Below are 22,460 nucleotides of genomic sequence, written 5' to 3'. Positions count from 1 at the left end.
TTGAGTCTGTGATATTGGTGAAGGCCAGTATACGTAAAGTTATAATGTGTAAAAATTATGAAAAATAATTTCTCGAAAGGTCGTGGGACCCCCACCCCTCTTTCCATGTTCGAAAAAAATTTCGCTAGTAGACTACTGTCTGTGTCCCAAATTTCATCAACATCCGTGTAGCCATTCTGGCGTGATTCAGTCTCAAAGGCGAAAAAATATAATAATTACATTATAACTGTTCCTAGGGGGCGGGGACCACGCCCCTTTTGAAAAATATATAGCTAGTAGATCCTTCTAGACTATTGGCTATATGTGTGCAAAATTTCATCCAAATCGGTTCAGCCGTTCTTGCGTTATTGAGTCACAAAGACAAACGTCTGGACAAACATCCAAACATCCAAACATCCAAACATCTAAACATCCAAACATCCAAACATCCAAACATCTTAACATCCAAACTTTCCCATTTATAATATATATTAGATTAGACTAGCCTTTACCCGCGGCCCCGTCCGCAAGGAGAAAATGAAATATGTGGGCTATTCACGTTAGCCTGCTTATAAAGTTATCTGTTTAAAATTTTTTTCTGTCTAATGCATTTTATTTTTGTAATTGAGTAAAAAAAAGAACTTTATGAGCTGATAACCTGATAGGATCCCAAAATGATAACGAAATTATCCAGAAAAAGCCACGAAATGACCCCGACGCTATCGCGGACGGATCCCGAAAACCATCCAGAAACGCCCCGGAAGTGTTTCCAAAAGTTCCCGAAGTAGTCCCAAAAAAACCCGAAATGACAACGACACGATTCTAGACTTATCCAGATAACCACACAGAAATGATGCCTGAAGGGTACCAAATTGATCCCGAAATAGTCCCGAAAAAGTTCCGAAATTACCCTGACGGGCTCCCGGACGGAACTCAGAAACCATCCAGAAAATATCCAGGAAGGGTCCCTAAATTATCCCGACTAACTCCAGAAAAAGTTCCGAAATGGCTCCGAGGGGATCCACGATGGATCGCGAAAACCATACAGAAATGATTCCGGAAGGATTCCAAAATGATCCCGAAATAGTCCGGAATTGACCCAGATGGGATCCCGCACAGATCCAGAAATGATCCCGGAAGGGTTCAAAAACTATCCCGGAAAAGTAACAAAAAATCCCGAAATGGCTCCTACGGCATCCCGGACGGATCCAGAAATGATCTCGGAAGGGTCTCCAAATGATCCCAAAAAGGTCCCGAAATGACCCTGATGGATCCGGCAAACCATCAAGAAATTATGCCGAAAGGGTCCCAAAATGATCCCAAAATAATACAGAAAAAGTCACGAAACGACCCCTAGAGGATCCCCAAATGATCCCGTATTAGCCCCGAAAAGGTCCCGAAATAACCCCGACGGGATCCCGGACAAATCCCGAAAACCATCCAGAAATGATGCCGGAAGGAATCCCAAATGATTCCGTAAAAGTCCCGCATTGATTCCGACGGGATCCCGAACGGATACCGAAAATCATCCAGAAGTGATGCCGGAAAGGTCCTCAAATGATCACCTAATAGTCCCGAAATGACCCTTAAGGGGTAATGGACGGATCCCATAAACCCTCCAGAAATGATCCCGATATATTCCCGAAGAAGTCCCGAAATGACCCTGACGGGATCTCGAACGCACCCCTAAATGACCCTGACGGGATCCCGGACAGATCTCGAAATCCATCCAGAAATGATCTTGGGAGGGACCCCAAATGATCCCGAAAAAGTCCCGCAATGATTCCGAGGGGATCCTGATCGGATACCGATAACCATCCAGAAGTGATGCCGGAAAGGTCCTCAAATGATCACCTAATACCAAAATGACCCTGACTGCATCCCGGACTGATCCCAAAATCCATCCAGAAATTATCTTGGGAAGGTCCCAAAATTATCCCGAAACAGTCTCGGAAAAGTTCAGAAATTACCCTGACGGGTTCCCGGACGAATCCTGAAAGCCATCTCTAAATGATCCCGAAAAAGTCCCGAAATGACCCTGACTGGACCCCGAAAGGATCCCGAAAACTATTCAGAAATGATGCCGGAAATGTCCTCAAATGATCACCTAATAGTTCCGAAAAGACCCTGACGGGATCCCGAACGGATCCCGACAACTATCTAGAAATGATGCCGAAAGGGCCCGCAAATGATCCCGTATTAGTCGAGAAAAAGTCCCGAAATGAACCCGACGGGATGCCGGACGAATCCCAAAAACCAGCCAGAAATGATGCCGGAAGGGACACCAAATGATCCCGAAAAAGTCCCGCAATAATTCCGAAGGGATCCTGAGCGGATACCGAAAACCATCCAGAAGTGATGCCGAAAAGGTCCTCAAATGATCACCTAATAGTCCCAAAATGACCCTGACGGCATCCCGGACAGATCCCGAAATCCATCCAGAAATGATCTTGGGAGGGTCCCAAAATTATCCCGAAATAGTCTGGTAAAAGTCCAGAAATTACCCTGACGGATACCGGACGAATCCTGAAAACCAATCTTAAATGATGCCGAAAAAGTCCCGAAATGACCCTGATGGGATCCCGGACGAATCCCAAAAGCCATCCAGAAATGATGCCGGTAGGTATCCCAAATGATCTCAAAATAGTTCCGAAAATACCCTGACGGGATCCCGAACGGATCCCGACAACTATCCAGAAATGATACCGAAAGGGCCCGCAAATGATCCCGTATTAGTCGAGAAAAAGTCCCGAAATGACCCCGACGGGATGCCGGACGAATCCCAAAAACCATCCAGAAATATTTTGGAAGGGACCCCAATGATCCCGAAAAAGTCCCGCAATTATTCCGACGGGAATCTGAACGGATACCGAAAACCATCCAGAAGTGATGCCGGAACGGTCCTCAAATGCTCACCTAATAGTCCCAAAATGACCCTGAGGGCATCCCGGACAAATCCCGAAATCCATCCAGAAATGATCTTGGGAAGGTCCCAAAATGATCCCGAAATAGTCTCGGAAAAGTCCAGAAATTACCCTGACGGGTTCCCGGACGAAACCTGAAAGCCATCCTTAAATGATCCCGAAAAAGCCCCGAAATGACCCTGACGGGATCCCGAAAGGATTCCAAAAACTATCAAGAAATGATGCCGGAAAGGTCCTCAAATAATCCCCTAATAGTTCCGAAATGACCCGGACGAATCCCAAAAACCATCCAGAAATGATGCCGGTAGGTATCCCAAATGATCCCGAAATAATCCCGAAATGACCTCGTCGGCATCCCGGACGGATACCGAAAGTTATCCAGTAATGATGCCGGAAAGGTCCACAAATGATCCCCTAATAGTCCCGAAATTACCCTGATGGGATCCCGGACGGATCCCGAAAACCATCCAGAAATGATGCCGGAAGAGCCCCCAAATGACCCCGACGATATCCCGGACGGATCCCGAAAACCATCCAGAAATGATGCCGGAAGAGCCCCCAAATGATCCCGAAAAAGTCCCCAAATGACCCCGACGAGATCCCGCACGGATCCCGAAAACCATCCAGAAATGATGCCGGAAGAGCCCCAAATGATCCCGAAAAAGTCCCCAAATGACCCCGACATACTCCAGAAAAGGTTCCAAAATGGCTCCGAGGGAATCAACGACGGATCGCGAAAACCATACAGAAATGATTCCGGAAGGATCCCAAAATGATCCCGAAATAGTCCGGAAATGACCCAGATCGGATCCCGCACAGATCCAGAAATGATCCCGGAAGGGTCCAAAAACTATCCCGGAAAAGTAACAAAAAATCCCGAAATGGCTCCTACGGCATCCCGGACGGATCCAGAAATGATCTCGGAAGGGTCCCCAAATGATCCCAAAATGGTCCCGAAATGACCCTGATGGATCCGGCAAACCATCAAGAAATTATGCCGGAAGGGTCCCAAATGATCCCGAAATAAAACAGAAAAAGTCACGAAACGACCTCTAGAGGATCCCCAAATGATCCCGTATTAGCCCCAAAAAAGTCCCAAAATGACCTTGACGGGATCCCGAAAGGATTCCGAAAACAATACAGAAATGATGCCGGAAAGGTCCTCAAATGATCCCCTAATAGTCCCGAAATGACCGTGACGGGATCCCGACAACTATCCAGAAATGATGCCGAAAGGGCCCGCAAATGATCCCGTATTAGTCGAAAAAAAGTCCCGAAAGGACCACGACGGGATCCCGGACGAATCCCAAAAACCATCCAGAAATGATGCCGGTAGGTATCCCAAATGATCCCGAAATAGTCCCGAAATGACCTCGTCGGCATCCCGGACGGATCCCGAAAATTATCCAGAAATGATGCCGGAAAGGTTCCCAAATGATCCCCTAATAGTCCCGAAATTACCTTAATGGGATCCCGGACGGAACCCGAAAACCATCCAGAAATGATGCCGAAAGGGTTCCCAAATGATCCCGTATTAGTCGCGAAAAAGTCCCGAAATAACCGCGACGGGATCCCGGACGGATCCCGAAAACCATCCAGAAATGATGCCGAAAGGGTTCCCAAATGATCCCGTATTAGTCGCGAAAAAGTCCCGAAATGACCCCGACGGGATCCCGGACGGATCCCGAAAACCATCCAGAAATGATGTCGGATGAGCCCCAAAATGATCCCGAAAAAGTCCCCAAATGACCCCGACGAGATCCCGGACGGATCCCGAAAACCATCCAGAAATGATGCCGGAAGAGCCCCCAAATGATCCCGAAAAAGTCCCCAAATGACCCCGACGATATCCCGGACGGATCCCGAAAACCATCCAGAAATGATGCCGAAAGGGTTCCCAAATGATCCCGTATTAGTCGCGAAAAAGTCCCGAAATGACCGCGACGGGATCCCGGACGGATCCCGAAAACCATCCAGAAATGATGCCGAAAGGGTTCCCAAATGATCCCGTATTAGTCGCGAAAAAGTCCCGAAATGACCCCGACGGGATCCCGGACGGATACCGAAAACCATCCAGAAATGATGTCGGATGAGCCCCAAAATGATCCCGAAAAAGTCCCCAAATGACCCCGACGAGATCCCGGACGGATCCCGAAAACCATCCAGAAATGATGCCGGAAGAGCCCCCAAATGATCCCGAAAAAGTCCCCAAATGACCCCGACGATATCCCGGACGGATCCCGAAAACCATCCAGAAATGATGCCGGAAGAGCCCTCAAATGATCCCGAAAAAGTCCCCATATGACCCCGACGAGATTCCGCACGGATCCCGAAAACCATCCAGAAATGATGCCGGAAGGGTCCCCAAATGATCGCGAAATAGTCCCGAAATGATTCCGGAATAGTCCCGAAAATGTTCCAAAATAACCCCGACGGGATCCCGGACGGATTCCGTAAACTATACAGAAATGATCCCGGAAAGGTCCCAAAATGATCCCGAAATAGTCCCGAAAAAGTCCCGAAATTACCCCGGCGTAATCCCGGACCGATCCCGAAAACCATCCAGAAATGATCCCGGAAGGGTCTCGATATGACCCTTACGGGATTACAAATAAAGTGAAGCTAATTATAAAACCATGTTAATAAGGCAGCAGGCGCATTGGAGCGAATAAAAAGTTAGATAGAAACATACAGGTAAATCTAATAACAGCGTGCTAATAAAAACAATTGATGGAGGGCGGATGGCGGGAGTAGAGGAGAGTACCACTGATCGTTCCTCCAAAATTGTCTAGATCTCGTTCTGTATGTACCAGATACCAAAAACTATTGATTTAGGAGAAAATTTAGATTGAGTTATAACAATTTATGGATTTTACACCAGAGGGGGAGATAAAGGGGGGCGGGCGGAGGGTGTCACTGCTTACTTTGTAAGCCCTCGACTTATTTGACCCCTTGAGTCTGTGATATTGGTGAAGGCCAGTATACGTAAAGTTATAATGTGTAAAAATTATGAAAAATAATTTCTCGAAGGGTCGTGGGACCCCCACCCCTCTTTCCATGTTCGAAAAAAATTTCGCTAGTAGACTACTGTCTGTGTCCCAAATTTCATCAAAATCCGTGTAGCCATTCTGGCGTGATTCAGTCGCAAAGACGAAAAAATATAATAATTAAATTATAACTGTTCCTAGGGGGCGGGGACCACGCCCCTTTTGAAAAATATATAGCTAGTAGATCCTTCTAGACTATTGGCTATATGTGTGCAAAATTTCATCCAAATCGGTCCAGCCGTTCTTGCGTTATTGAGTCACAAAGACAAACGTCTGGACAAACATCCAAACATCCAAACATCCAAACATCCAAACATCCAAACATCTAAACATCCAAACATCCAAACATCTTAACATCCAAACTTTGCCATTTATAATATATATTAGATACTAGCCTTTACCCGCGGCCCCGTCCGCAAGGAGAAATTTAAATATATGGGCTAGTCGCGTTAGCCTACTTAGCAAGTTATCTGTTAAAAAAATTTTTTTTTTTTGTCTAATGCATTTTATTTTTGTAATTGAGTAAAAAAAAAGAACTAAATGAGTTGATAACCTGATAGCATCCCAAATGATCCCGAAATTATCCAGAAAAAGCTACGAAATGACCCCCACGCTATCGCGGACGGATCCCGAAAACCATCCAGAAATGCCCCGGAAGGGTCTCCAAAAGTTCCCGGAATAGTCCCAAAAAAACCAGAAATGACAACCATACGATTCTAGACGTATCCAGAGAACCACACAGAAATGATCCCTGAAGGTGTTCCAAAATGATCCCGAAAAGGTTCCGAAATGACCATGACGGGCTCCCGGGCGGATCTCAAAAACCATCCAGAAAATATTCAGGAAGGGTCCCTAAATTATCCCGACATACTCCAGAAAAGTTCCGAAATGGCTCCGAGGGGATCCACGACGGATCGCGAAAACCATACAGAAATGAACCCGGAAGGGTCCCAAATTGATCCCGAAATAGTCCGGAAATGACCCAAATGGGATCCCGCAAAGATCCAGAAATGATCCCGGAAGGATCCAAAAACTATCCCGGAAAAGTAACAAAAAATCCCGAAATGGCTCCTACGGCATCGCGGACGGATCCAGAAATGATCTCGGAAGGGTCCCCAAATGATCCCAAAATGGTCCCGAAACGACCCTGATGGATCCGGCAAACCATCAAGAAATTATGCCGGAAGGGTCCCCAAATGATCCCGAAATAATACATAAAAGTCACGAGTCCTAGAGGATCCCCAAATGATCCCGTATTAGCCCCGAAAAGGTCCCGTAATAACCCCGACGGGATCCCGAGCAAATCCCGAAAACCATCCAGAAATAATGCCGGAAGGGATCCCAAATTATTCCGACAAAGTCCCGCATTGATTCCGACGGGATCCCGAACGGATACCGAAAATCATCCAGAAGTGATGCCGGAAAGGTCCTCAAATGATCACCTGATAGTCCCGAAATTAGCCTTAAGGGGCCCTTTACGGATCCCGTAAACCATCCAGAAACGATCCCTATATAGTCCCAAAGAAGTCCCGAAATGACCCTGACGGGATCTCGAACGCATCCCTAAATGACCCTGACGGGATCCCCAACAGATCCCGTAATCCATCCAGAAATGATCTTGGGAGGGACCCCAAATGATCCTGAAAAAGTCCCGCAATGAATCCGACGGGATCCTGAACGGATACCGAAAACCATCCAGAAGTGATGCCGGAAAGGTCCTCAAATGATCACCTAATAGTCCCAAAATGACCCTGACGGCATCCCGGACTGATCCCGAAATCCATCCAGAAATGATCTTGGGAAGGTCCCAAAATTATCCCGAAATAGTCTCGGAAAAGTCCAGAAATGACCCTGACGGGTTCCCGGACGAATCCTGAAAGCCATCCTTAAATGATCCCGAAAAAGTCCCGAAATGACCCTGACGGGACCCCGAAAGGATCCCGAAAACTATCCAGAAATGATGTCGGAAAGGTCTTTTCTTATTCCGCTTCATAAAAATGGAAGCAGGTCTTCAATAGAAAACTACCGGGGCATAGCAAAGTTATCCGCTATCCCAAAGTTATTTGAGGCTATTGTTACCCACCACCTAACATTCCCTATTTCCCCCATAATTGCAAGCTCGCAGCATGGGTTCTGTAAGGGCAAATCACCTATCACCAATTTACTAGAATTTACCACCCACGTTTCTAATGGATTTAGAAAAGGCCTTCACACTGATGTAATTTACACCGATTTCAGTAAAGCTTTCGACAAAGTATCACACCCATTACTTATTCATAAGCTCAGTCAACTCGGTTTTCAACCCCGTCTTATATGTTGGATTTCTTCGTATCTTGGTTATCGTACGCAAAAAGTAATCTTTAAAAATACACTTTCTGGGGTCATCAATGTTTCTTCTGGTGTTCCTCAGGGCAGCCATCTTGGTCCGATTCTGTTCTTGTTGTTCATAAACGATATATCTGGTACAATTAAATACTCAAAAATCTTGATGTACGCAGACGATGTAAAACTTTTCAAATCATGTGCCTCGGTTGAGGAACATTCCTTGCTTCAAATGGATTTAAATCACTTGGTTACCTGGTGCAATGTAAATTATATGCCGCTCAATCTCAAAAAATGTAAATTCATGTGTTTTTCTCGGAGAGTTTCGCCACCAGCTTCATATACAATTAACAACTATAGTCTAGAAACTGTAAATAATTTTATTGACTTGGGAGTCATGATGGATTCCAAACTTAGTTTCAATCTTCATATTAATGCTACAGTGAATAAAGGCAAAGGTGTTTTTGCATTTGTTAAACGGTGGTCAAAAGAATTTAACGACCCTTACATAACTAAAGCACTTTTTACAACATTAGTTAGGCCAATATTAGAATACGGCTCGATAATTTGGAATCCGCGTTATCAAGTCCATGCAGACAGTCTCGAATCAATACAAAAACAATTTTTACTATTTGCCTTAAGAAATTTCCAATGGGACTCTTTAACTAATCTTCCACCTTATACTAATCGATTAAAGCTTATCAATCTTCCAACTCTTGCTAGTCGAAGGGAAATGCTTGGTGTGATATTTATGACAAAACTTTTAAATGGATCAATTTCGAGCCCATTCCTTCTGAATGAAGTGAACTTTTGCGTTCCCTCTCGGACATCGAGACACTTCAAACCTCTTCTGCTGAAACAATGTAGAACGAATTTCGAACAAAATGAACCTTTTCGGCGTTTATGTCAAGATTATAACTCTCACTCAAACACATTTGATAGCTCGGACTCCCTTTTTTCTATAAAAAAGATTGTTCTCACCTCTCTAAATTAATGTATAATACGTTTGCTTCTGTTCTCTTTAAGTATTACGCTTGGCTGATGAAATTTCTTCTGTAGCTGAGCAGTCTCAGATCGTGACGCTTGACAAACCGCTGCCCATCAAAGACTCGGCAAAATAAAAAAAAAAAAAAAAAAAAAAAAAAAAAAAAATGATCTCCTAATAGTTCCGAAAAGACACTGACGGAATCCCTAACGGATCCCGATAACTATCTAGAAATGATGCCGAAAGGGCCCGCAAATGATCCTGTATTAGTCGAGAAAAAGTCCCGAAATGACCCTGACGGGATGCCGGATGAATCCCGAAAACCATCCAGAAATGATGCCGGAAGGGACCCCAAATGATCCCGAAAAAGTCCCGCAATTATTCCGACGGGATCCTGAACGGATACCGAAAACCATGTAGAAGTGATGCCGGAAAGGTCCTCAAATGATCACCTAATAGTCCCAAAATGATCCTGACGGCATCCCAGACAGATCCCAAAATTCATCCAGAAATGATCTTGGGAGGGTCCCAAAATGATCCCGAAATAGTCTCGGAAAAGTCCAGAAATTACCTGACGGGATCCCGGACGAATCCTGAAAACCAATCTTAAATGTTGCCGAAAAAGTCCCGAAATGACCCTGATGGTCCTCAAATGATCTCCTAATAGTTCCGAAAAGACCCTGACGGGATCCGTTCGGGACAACTATCCAGAAATGATACAGAAAGGGCCCGCAAATTATCCCGTATTAGTTGAGTAAAAGTCCCGAAATGACCCCGACGGGATGCCGGACGAATCCCAAAAACCATACAGAAATGATGCCGGAAACCCCCGGACCCCAAATGATCCCGAAAAAGTCCCGCAATTATTCCGACGGGATCCTGAACGGATACCGAAAACCATCCAGAAGTGATGCCGGAAAGGTCCTCAAATGATCACCTAATAGTCCCAAATGACCCTGACGGCATCCCGGACAGATCCCGAAATCCATCCAGAAATGATCTTGGGAAGGTCCCAAAATGATCCCGAAGTAGTCCCGAAATGACAGTGACGGGATCCCGAAAGGATTCCGAAAACTATCCAGAAATGATGCCGGAAAGGTCCTCAAATGATCCCATAATAGTCCCGAAATGACCGTGACGGGATCCCGAACGGATCCCGACAACTATCCAGAAATGATGCCGAAAGGGTCCGCAAATGATCCCGTATTAGTCGAGAAAAAGTCCCGAAAGGACCTCGACGGGATCCCGGACGAATCCCAAAAACCATTCAGAAATGATGCCGGTAGGTATCCCAAATGATCCCGAAATAGTCCCGAAATGATCTCGTCGGCATCCCGAAAGTTATCCAGAAATGATGCCGGAAAGGTCCCCAAATGATCCCCTAATAGTCCCGATATTACCCTGATGGGATCCCGGACGGATCCAGAAAACCATACCGAAAGGGTTCCCAAATGATCCCGTATTAGTCGCGAAAAAGTCCCGAAATGACCCCGACGGGATCCCGGACGGATCCCGAAAACCATCCAGAAATGATGCCGAAAGGGTTCCCAAATGATCCCGTATTAGTCGCGAAAAAGTCCCGAAATGACCCCGACGGGATCCCGGACGGATCCCGAAAACCATCCAGAAATGATGCCGGAAGAGCCCCCAAATGATCCCGAAAAAGTCCCCAAATGATCCTGACGAGATCCCGGACGGATCCCGAAAACCATCCAGAAATGATGCCGCAAGAGCCCCCAAATGATCCCGAAAAAGTCCTCAAATGACCCCGACGAGATCCGAAACGGATCCCGAAAACCATCCAGAAATGATGCCGAAAGGGTTCACAAATGAACCCATATTAGTCGCGAAAAAGTCCCGAAATGACCCCGACGGGATCCCGGACGGATCCCGAAAACGATCCAGAAATGATGCCGGAAGAGCCCCCAAATGATCCCGAAAAAGTCCCCAAATGACCCCGACGAGATCTCGGACGGATCCCGAAAACCATCCAGAAATGATGCCGGAAGAGCCCCCAAATGATCCCGAAAAAGTCCCCAAATTACTCCGACGAGATCCCGGACGGATCCCGAAAACCATCCAGAAATGATGCCGAAAGGGTCCCCAGATGATCCCGTATTAGTCGCGAAAATGTCCCGAAATGACCCCGACGGGAAGCCGGACGAATCTCGAAGACCATCCAGAAATGATGCCTAAAGGGACCCAAAATAACCCCGAAAAAGTCCCGTAATGATCCCGGCAACCATCAAGAATTTATCTCTCGAAGGCACGCAAATGATCCCGAAAGTACCCCGACGGGTTCCCGGACTGATCCCGAAAACCATCCAGAAATGATGCCGGAAGGGTCCCCAAATGATCGCGAAATAATCCCGAAATGATTCCGGAATAGTCCCGAAAATGTCCCAAAATAACCCAGACGGGATCCCGGAAGGATCCCGAAAACTATACAGAAATGATCCCGGAAGGGTCCCAAAATGATCCCGAAATAGTCCCGAAAAAGTCCCGAAATTACCCCGGCGGGATCCCGGACGAATCCCGAAAACCGTCCAGAAATGACCCCGCAAGGGTCTCCATATGAGGTGAAGCTAATTACAAAACCATGTTAATAAGGCAGCAGGCGTAGGAGCGAATGAAAAGTTACATAGAAACATACAGGTAAAGCTAATAAAAGCGTGCTAATAAAAACAATTGAAGGAGGGCGGATGGCGGGAGTAAAAGGAGAGGACCACTGATCGTTCCTCCAAAATTGTCTAGATCTCGATCTGCATGTGCCAGATACCAAAAACTATTGATTTAGGTGAAAATTTATATTGAGTTATAACAATTTATGGATTTTACACCAGAGGGGGAGATAAAGGGGGACGGGCGGAGGGTGTCACTGCTTACTTTGTAAGCCCTCGACTTATTTGACCCCTTGAGTCTGTGATATTGGTGAAGGCCAGTATACGTAAAGTTATAATGTGTAAAAATTATGAAAAATAATTTCTCGAAAGGTCGTGGGACCCCCACCCCTCTTTCCATGTTCGAAAAAAATTTCGCTAGTAGACTACTGTCTGTGTCCCAAATTTCATCAACATCCGTGTAGCCATTCTGGCGTGATTCAGTCTCAAAGGCGAAAAAATATAATAATTACATTATAACTGTTCCTAGGGGGCGGGGACCACGCCCCTTTTGAAAAATATATAGCTAGTAGATCCTTCTAGACTATTGGCTATATGTGTGCAAAATTTCATCCAAATCGGTTCAGCCGTTCTTGCGTTATTGAGTCACAAAGACAAACGTCTGGACAAACATCCAAACATCCAAACATCCAAACATCTAAACATCCAAACATCCAAACATCCAAACATCTTAACATCCAAACTTTCCCATTTATAATATATATTAGATACTAGCCTTTACCCGCGGCCCCGTCCGCAAGGAGAAAATGAAATATGTGGGCTATTCACGTTAGCCTGCTTATAAAGTTATCTGTTTAAAATTTTTTTTCTGTCTAATGCATTTTATTTTTGTAATTGAGTAAAAAAAAGAACTTTATGAGCTGATAACCTGATAGGATCCCAAAATGATAACGAAATTATCCAGAAAAAGCCACGAAATGACCCCGACGCTATCGCGGACGGATCCCGAAAACCATCCAGAAACGCCCCGGAAGTGTTTCCAAAAGTTCCCGAAGTAGTCCCAAAAAAACCCGAAATGACAACGACACGATTCTAGACTTATCCAGATAACCACACAGAAATGATGCCTGAAGGGTACCAAATTGATCCCGAAATAGTCCCGAAAAAGTTCCGAAATTACCCTGACGGGCTCCCGGACGGATCTCAGAAACCATCCAGAAAATATCCAGGAAGGGTCCCTAAATTATCCCGACTAACTCCAGAAAAAGTTCCGAAATGGCTCCGAGGGGATCCACGATGGATCGCGAAAACCATACAGAAATGATTCCGGAAGGATTCCAAAATGATCCCGAAATAGTCCGGAATTGACCCAGATGGGATCCCGCACAGATCCAGGAATGATCCCGGAAGGGTGCAAAAACTATCCCGTAAAAGTAACAAAAAATCCCGAAATGGCTCCTACGGCATCCCGGACGGATCCAGAAATGATCTCGGAAGGGTCCCCAAATGATCCCAAAATGGTCCCGAAATGACCCTGATGGATCCGGCAAACCATCAAGAAATTATGCCGAAAGGGTTCCAAAATGATCCCGAAATAATACAGAAAAAGTCACGAAACGACCCCTAGAGGATCCCCAAATGATCCCGTATTAGCCCCGAAAAGGTCCCGAAATAACCCCGAGGGGATCCCGGACAAATCCCGAAAACCATCCAGAAATGATGCCGGAAGGAATCCCAAATGATTCCGTAAACGTCCCGCATTGATTCCGACGGGATCCCGAACGGATACCGAAAATCATCCAGAAGTGACGCCGGAAAGGTCCTCAAATGATCACCTAATAGTCCCGAAATGACCCTTAAGGGGTCATGGACGGATCCCATAAACCATCCAGAAATGATCCCGATATATTCCCGAAGAAGTCCCGAAATGACCCTGACGGGATCTCGAACGTACCCCTAAATGACCCTGACGGGATCCCGGACAGATCCCGAAATCTATTCAGAAATGATCTTGGGAGGGACCCCAAATGATCCCGAAAAAGTCCCGCAATGATTCCGAGGGGATCCTGATCGGATACCGATAACCATCCAGAAGTGATGCCGGAAAGTTGCTCAAATGATCACCTAATACCAAAATGACCCTGACGGCATCCCGGACTGATCCCAAAATCCATCCAGAAATGATCTTGGGAAGGTCCCAAAATTATCCCGAAATAGTCTCGGAAAAGTTCAGAAATTACCCTGACGGGTTCCCGGACGAATCCTAAAAGCCATCTCTAAATGATCCCGAAAAAGTCCCGAAATGACCCTGACTGGACCCCGAAAGGATTCCGAAAACTATCCAGAAATGATGCCGGAAATGTCCTCAAATGATCACCTAATAGTTCCGAAAAGACCCTGACGGGATCCCGAACGGATCCCGACAACTATCTAGAAATGATGCCGAAAGGGCCCGCAAATGATCCCGTATTAGTCGAGAAAAAGTCCCGAAATGAACCCGACGGGATGCCGGACGAATCCCAAAAACCAGCCAGAAATGTTGCCGGAAGAGACACCAAATGATCCCGAAAAAGTCCCGCAATAATTGCGACGGGATCCTGAGCGGATACCGAAAACCATCCAGAAGTGATGCCGAAAAGGTCCTCAAATGATCACCTAATAGTCCCAAAATGACCCTGACGGCATCCCGGACAGATCCCGAAATCCATCCAGAAATGATCTTGGGAGGGTCCCAAAATTATCCCGAAATAGTCTGGGAAAAGTCCAGAAATTACCCTAACGGATACCGGACGAATCCTGAAAACCAATCTTAAATGATGCCGAAAAAGTCCCGAAATGACCCTGATGGGACTCGGAAAGGATCCCGAAAACTAACCAAAAATGATGCCGGAAAGGTCCTCAAATGATCTCCCAATAGTTCCGAAAAGACCCTGACGGGATCCCGAACGGATCCCGACAACTATCCAGAAATGATACCGAAAGGGCCCGCAAATGATCCCGTATTAGTCGAGAAAAAGTCCCGAAATGACCCCGACGGGATCCCGGACGAATCCCAAAAACCATCCAGAAATGATGCCGGTAGGTATCCCAAATGATCCCGAAATAATGCCGAAATGACCTCGTCGGCATCCCGGACGGATACCGAAAATTATCCAGAAATGATGCCGGAAAGGTCCACAAATGATCCCCTAATAGTCCCGAAATTACCCTGATGGGATCCCGGACGGATCCCGAAAACCATCCAGAAATGATGCCGGAAGAGCCCCCAAATGATCCCGGAAAATCCCCAAATGACCCCGACGATATCCCGGACGGATCCCGAAAACCATCCAGAAATGATGCCGGAAGAGCCCCCAAATGATCCCGAAAAAGTCCCCAAATGACCCCGACGAGATCCCGCACGGATCCCGAAAACCATCCAGAAATGATGCCGGAAGAGCCCCAAATGATCCCGAAAAAGTCCCCAAATGACCCCGACATACTCCAGAAAAGGTTCCGAAATGGCTCCGAGGGAATCAACGACGGATCGCGAAAACCATACAGAAATGATTCCGGAAGGATCCCAAAATGATCCCGAAATAGTCCGGAAATGACCCAGATGGGATCCCGCACAGATCCAGAAATGATCCCGGAAGGGTCCAAAAACTATCCCGGAAAAGTAACAAAAAATCCCGAAATGGCTCCTACGGCATCCCGAACGGATCCAGAAATGATCTCGGAAAGGCACCCAAATGATCCCAAAATGGTCCCGAAATGACCCTGATGGATCCGGCAAACCATCAAGAAATTATGCCGGAAGGGTCCCCAAATGATCCCGAAATAAAACAGAAAAAGTCACGAAACGACCCCTAGAGGATCCCCAAATGATCCCGTATTAGCCCCGAAAAAGTCCCAAAATGACCCTGACGGGATCCCGAAAGGATTCCGAAAACAATACAGAAATGATGCCGGAAAGGTTCTCAAATGATCCCCTAATAGTCCCGAAATGACCGTGACGGGATCCCGACAACTATCCAGAAATGATGCCGAAAGGGTCCGCAAATGATCCCGTATTAGTCGAAAAAAGTCCCGAAAGGACCACGACGGGATCCCGGACGAATCCCAAAAACCATCCAGAAATGATGCCGGTAGGTATCCCAAATGATCCCGAAATAGTCCCGAAATGACCTCGTCGGCATCCCGGACGGATCCCGAAAATTATCCAGAAATGATGCCGGAGAGGTTCCCAAATGATCCCCTAATAGTCCCGAAATTACCCTAATGGGATCCCGGACGGATCCCGAAAACCATCCAGAAATGATGCCGAAAGGGTTCCCAAATGATCCCGTATTAGTCGCGAAAAAGTCTCGAAATGACCCCGACGGGATCCCGAACGGATCCCGAAAACCATCCAGAAATGATGCCGAAAGGGTTCCCAAATGATCCCGTATTAGTCGCGAAAAAGTCTCGAAATGACCCCGACGGGATCCCGGACGGATCCCGAAAACCATCCAGAAATGATGCCGGATGAGCCCCAAAATGATCCCGAAAAAGACCCCAAATGACCCCGACGAGATCCCGGACGGATCCCGAAAACCATCCAGAAATGATGCCGGAAGAGCCCCCAAATGATCCCGAAAAAGTCCCCAAATGACCCCGACGATATCCCGGACGGATCCCGAAAACCATCCAGAAATGATGCCGGAAGAGCCCCCAAATGATCCCGAAAAAGTCCCCATATGACCCCGACGTGATCCCGCACGGATCCCGAAAACCATCCAGAAATGATGCCGGAAGGGTCCCCAAATGATCGCGAAATAGTCCCGAAATGATTCCGGAATAGTCCCGAAAATGTTCCAAAATAACCCCGACGGGATCCCGCACGGATCCCGTAAACTATACAGAAATGATCCCGGAAGGGTCCCAAAATGATCCCGAAATAGTCCCGAAAAAGTCCCGAAATTACCCCGGCGTAATCCCGGACCGATCCCGAAAACCATCCAGAAATGATCCCGGAAGGGTCTCGATATGACCCTTACGGGATTACAAATAAGGTGAAGCTAATTATAAAACCATGTTAATAAGGCAGCAGGCGCATTGGAGCGAATAAAAAGTTAGATAGAAACATACAGGTAAAGCTAATAAAAGCGTGCTAATAAAAACAATTGATGGAGGGCGGATGGCGGGAGTAGAGGAGAGGACCACTGATCGTTCCTCCAAAATTGTCTAGATCTCGTTCTGTATGTACCAGATACCAAAAACTATTGATTTAGGAGAAAATTTAGATTGAGTTATAACAATTTATGGATTTTACACCAGAGGGGGTGATAAAGGGGGGCGGGCGGAGGGTGTCACTGCTTACTTTGTAAGCCCTCGACTTATTTGACCCCTTGAGTCTGTGATATTGGTGAAGGCCAGTATACGTAAAGTTATAATGTGTAAAAATTATGAAAAATAATTTCTCGAAGGGGTCGTGGGACCCCCACCCCTCTTTCCATGTTCGAAAACAATTTCGCTAGTAGACTACTGTCTGTGTCCCAAATTCCATCAAAATCCGTGTAGCCATTCTGGCGTGATTCAGTCGCAAAGACGAAAAAATATTATAATTACATTATAACTGTTCCTAGGGGGCGGGGACCACGCCCCTTTTGAAAAATATATAGCTAGTAGATCCTTCTAGACTATTGGCTATATGTGTGCAAAATTTCATCCAAATCGGTCCAGCCGTTCTTGCGTTATTGAGTCACAAAGACAAACGTCTGGACAAACATCCAAACATCCAAACATCCAAACATCTAAACATCCAAACATCTTAACATCCAAACTTTCCCATTTATAATATATATTAGATTAGATATTAGATTATATATATTATATATTATATTATATTATATTATTATTATACATTTTATATGCGGACTTGAGCAAAAAATTACTTCTGTTACAGAGCCAAATCGTTGTGAATATTCGTTGACGAGCCTTAAAATAAGGGTTTGAGCTACTAAAGTGGTGTAAAGAAATAAATCCACATATAAATGTCGTCCATTCTTCAATATGAAACATACTCCACGACCATGTGTTCAATGTTATTATAATTGTCTATTTAAAGGCCAAGTTTAAATGAGATCTAGTCTGATAATGGATCAGTCTCTCGTCGTTTCTTCTTAAGACGTTTGAGCGGTTGATTGACCTGTACCTACGGGAAAGGATACCTCGGGGGTTACTGTCGGCTTCACAACATGCGTACTGCAAGGGCAGATCGACGGAAACGGCTCTCCATTCGATTGTAAAGCAAATAGAGGGGTCCCTAGAACACAAAGAGTATGCTCTGGGTGCCTTTCTAGACATCGAGGGAGCTTTTAACAATGTCTTACCGGGGTCAATCGAAAGAGCTCTGGTGGGTTTAGGAGTCGAGGCGGCTCTGGTTGAATTTATTAGCAAACTTCTATGGGGCAGAATTGTCGCAGCGGAGTGGGGAGGGGCCATAATTAAGAGGAAGGTGTGCAGGGGCACGCCACAGGGGGGTGTCCTATCTCCTCTCCTCTGGGTTGTGGTAGTCAACGAGCTTCTTGTGGAGCTGGAAGCCAATGGTTGTCGGGTGGTTGCCTATGCAGATGACCTCGCTATCCTAGTCAGAGGCAAATTTCTGGGCGCCCTGCGCGATGTTCTTCAGGGCTACCTGGATACTGTGGCTAGGTGGGCTGAATCATGTGGATTGGCGGTCAACCCGGGAAAAACGGAATTGGTCCTTTTCACAAGAAGATATAAGGTGCCCGATTTCAGAACTCCCTCGATTGCAGGGGTACCGTTGGTACTTTCTGATAGGGTTAAATATTTGGGGATTGTTTTGGACAAGAAACTGTCCTGGAGACCCAATGCGGAAGATCGGGCCAGGAAGGCCGCCATTGCCTTGTACTGCTGCAGAGGAGCTATCGGAAAGAGATGGGGACTCTCGCCAAGAATAGTACACTGGCTTTATGAGATGGTGGTCAAACCGATTCTGCTATATGGGGTGCTGGTCTGGTGGAAAGCACTGGACACGGCGAGCACCTCCAAAATGTTAGTGTCAGTGCAACGGACGGCGCTGATCGGTATCAGTGGCGCTCTCAGAACAACGCCTACCTTGGCACTGAACGTCATGCTGAACATATACCCAGTAGATATTGCGGGAAAGGCGGCCGCGGCAAGGTCGTTGGTCAGGCTTCGTGATATGGGATATAGACTTTCTGACCGCGGACACTCTAGCCTTCTTACCAGTTTCGACTTCATCCCGGACAGAACGGACTACTGTATGCCGATAACAGCTCCCTATACAACCTTCACCCCAGTTATTCCAGAGAGAGAGGATTGGGGAAGAGGAATTATCTGGGGCATGGGACCGGTTAACTTGTTCACGGATGGGTCAAAGCTGGATGGAAAGGTTGGTGGGGGGGTCTTTTGTCAAGAGCTAAATTTAAGCCGCAAGTTTAAGTTGGCTGAACACTGCAGTGTATTCCAAGCGGAAATTGCTGCGATTAAGGATGCGGTGGATGGAATGCTATCCAGTGCTACCACGGTTAGGGAATTTAACATCTACTCTGATAGCCAATCGGCTATCAAGGCCTTGAGCTCAACTACAGTGCGATCGAGGGTGGTCTGGGAGTGCCTGACCTCGCTTGCGATTGCATCGAATTATTTTACAATTAAGATTATCTGGGTCCCGGGCCATAGTGATATCCCGGGTAACTGTCAAGCGGATCTCTTAGCCCGCATCGGTACAACCGAACCGGATGAAGATGGCTGTAGGGACTTCGGGATCCCGCTGGCCACCTGTGGATTGCTCCTCCATAGCTGGGCCTCGAATCAGCTCAGCAAACGTTGGGCGGATACCACGTCTTGCAGGGTAGCAAGATCTTTCTGGCCGAAAGTGGATGGCAGGAGGTCTGCTGAAATAATTGGGTTCACTAAGGCTCACCTATCAATGGTCATTGGGGTTTTGACAGGGCACTGTCCCATGGGTATCCATGCGGTACGTCTCAATATACTGGAAACTCCATCCTGCTGCAGCTGTATGGAGGATGATGAGGTGGAATCACCAAATCACTTTATGCTTGATTGTCCAGCTTTTGCCAGAATTAGGCGAAAGTACTTCGGTCGCGACTCACTTGGATCTCCCGAGGATATATCCAAAGTTGAGATCGGTATCATTCGGAGCTTTATCGTTGCTACCCAACGATTCTCTAAGTAGCTGGATCTAGGTCACCGTTATTTTTGGTGTATGTGGTATCACAACGGACCTTCGTGTTGTCCAAGTGAGCTATCCTTATCAGGGAAGCTACCACCTAACCTATCCTATCCTATCCTAGTCTGATAATGAATATTTTATTGCAATCTCAAAATCCACATCTGAGTTGTGCTAGTGTGAAAAATCATTACCCTATTTCGTATGTCGATTGTCAAAAGTAGTCATCGAGACAGAAATACGACAATTGTTAAACAATTTTTAAATAAATATTCATTTTAATACAAAATTTAAGTGTTATTTTTTGCGTTATAAATGCGTTAGAATTATGGGATAAGTACAAGAGCTAGATAATATGTTATTTATGCCATAACGCTAACGCATAGCTTTATGACATTCGCTGCTGTATAAATCATGTTATATATGGCATATGAATAGCATATTGAAAAGAGAAAAATATATGAAAGCTTAATAGCAGAACTTAGTGAACATAAAAGAGAACATGTATAGCAAACTATACGTGAGGATTTGTCACTCTATCTTAATAAACTGATGTAAACTTTTTGAATTTCTCACGCATAGTTTTTGTAGCACTACGGATAGTTTAATGCATTATACTGTTACGAATATTAGCAACACTAAGGGGTACTGTCATCTCTAAGCCGATGCTAAGCAGTGACTTGCATGCACATCAATAATTCAATCATTATGTCTACATATATGTACATACACGCAGCAGCAACGCACAACCACATGCATAAATCTGAGATACTCCCGAAAGTATGCAATGGTTGAGCAAGTGTCGCTCACACATACAAACACGTGCAGATATCTTATCTGAGATGCTCCCAAAAGTATGCAATTATAATTGTGTTCACACATACACGCTCATATGACACGCTAAAAACGTAGTAATTTTAAAGTTGATGGCCAACTAGTAGATTTCTGGAAATGGATGCACCTAGAAGATGGGAACGAGAAATCACAGAGTATGAGAAGGTAGCAACAGTGGAGGCGCGACAATCATTTTCATTTAAGCAAGCTATTAGTTGTGAAGTATCAATGTATTGTGAAGTACTTTAATAAAGGCCATTTTGCATTATTAAATATTGGAGTTATTTATTCAACAGTTTAGCGATACGAACGTTAGCAGAAGATTTAGAATAAGCGAAATTGCAGTAAATTCGTTACAATACATATAACAAGTAGCGTTCTAACTGGGATGTATGTGAAATATTCTCTTCGCTGTTTACACGCTGCTTAATTTGCTGTTGTTGTGCATTTATTTACTTTCCAGGAAAAAATTTAAATAAAATTTGTAAACTCTTTATTCAGGTAAAAAGTGTGTTCCATGTAGAAAATAGGGCATACGTACACTATGCACGAGGCTACTTTCGAACGTCGCTACAAAAAGCAAACAATTATTGAAAAACATAAAAAATTAAATTTCTTCAGGTATATCCGTCCCCGAAACCAGATGAAAATAGGTATTAAACGTTGTTTGCATCCCCGTGCCTTTGTAAATTATGACAGAGAATTTCACGCCACCGCGAACTAGGGAAAAGGGTGATTTCTAGTTTCCAACACTTTTTAGTCTTTTAATCGCTTCACCAATGTCTAACCAAGCTTTTGTGGTGTTGAATACTCTTTTTCGCTTTGGAAATATACCTTTCACGCACTTTTATTAAGTAAAATATCATTTTCTAACTAATTACGCAAATTTGCATACAAAAAAATTTAAACAAACATCTTGTTCTTCCTTTTTTCAAGCGTACGTACGCTCAGCCACCAACATTGCTGTACGCTTAGCTACATGAAGCTTTCATGCTTTGTCGCTTTCATGCAGCTTACGCCTCGTGTGCAGCTCTCCATTCAAGTACATGTGTTCGATATCAAAGGGTACAAATTTCCCCTACAGCGTCTAATACACTTCTATGACGCGTATCCTCGTATGCACCTTGCCTTAGAATGCTTTTAAAAGTGCTACGCCAAATTTGGCATTTCAATGGCGAAGTCGAAAGAAGCTTCGAATGCTACCCTGCAAAATCGTGAGTACTCGATGCATGCATGAATGGAGTATTCGCTATGGACCAAGCGAGTGCTCCAAAATTAACCACAATTCATACAAAAAACATGGTCCAATTAACATTGCGATGTCCTAGGACTGGCCATATACTCCAGGGGCCCTATTCAGTAACTGTGAGTTTTAAAATGTACACTTTTTCTTCATATAATTTGCATGAAAGAAAAATGTACATTTCAAAACTCATAGTTACTGAATAGGGCCCCAGCTCCGCATTACATCAGAGTAATCCATGGAGTACCCACAGTCCAATAAACATCGTGTAGTGATTACAATCGTTAAAAACGATCAATGATCGT

The sequence above is a fragment of the Eurosta solidaginis genome, chromosome 5, assembly GCF_040869045.1.
Source record: "Eurosta solidaginis isolate ZX-2024a chromosome 5, ASM4086904v1, whole genome shotgun sequence".
NCBI classification, from domain to species: Eukaryota; Metazoa; Arthropoda; class Insecta; order Diptera; family Tephritidae; genus Eurosta; species Eurosta solidaginis.
Note: the sequence above shows the minus strand (reverse complement) of the source record.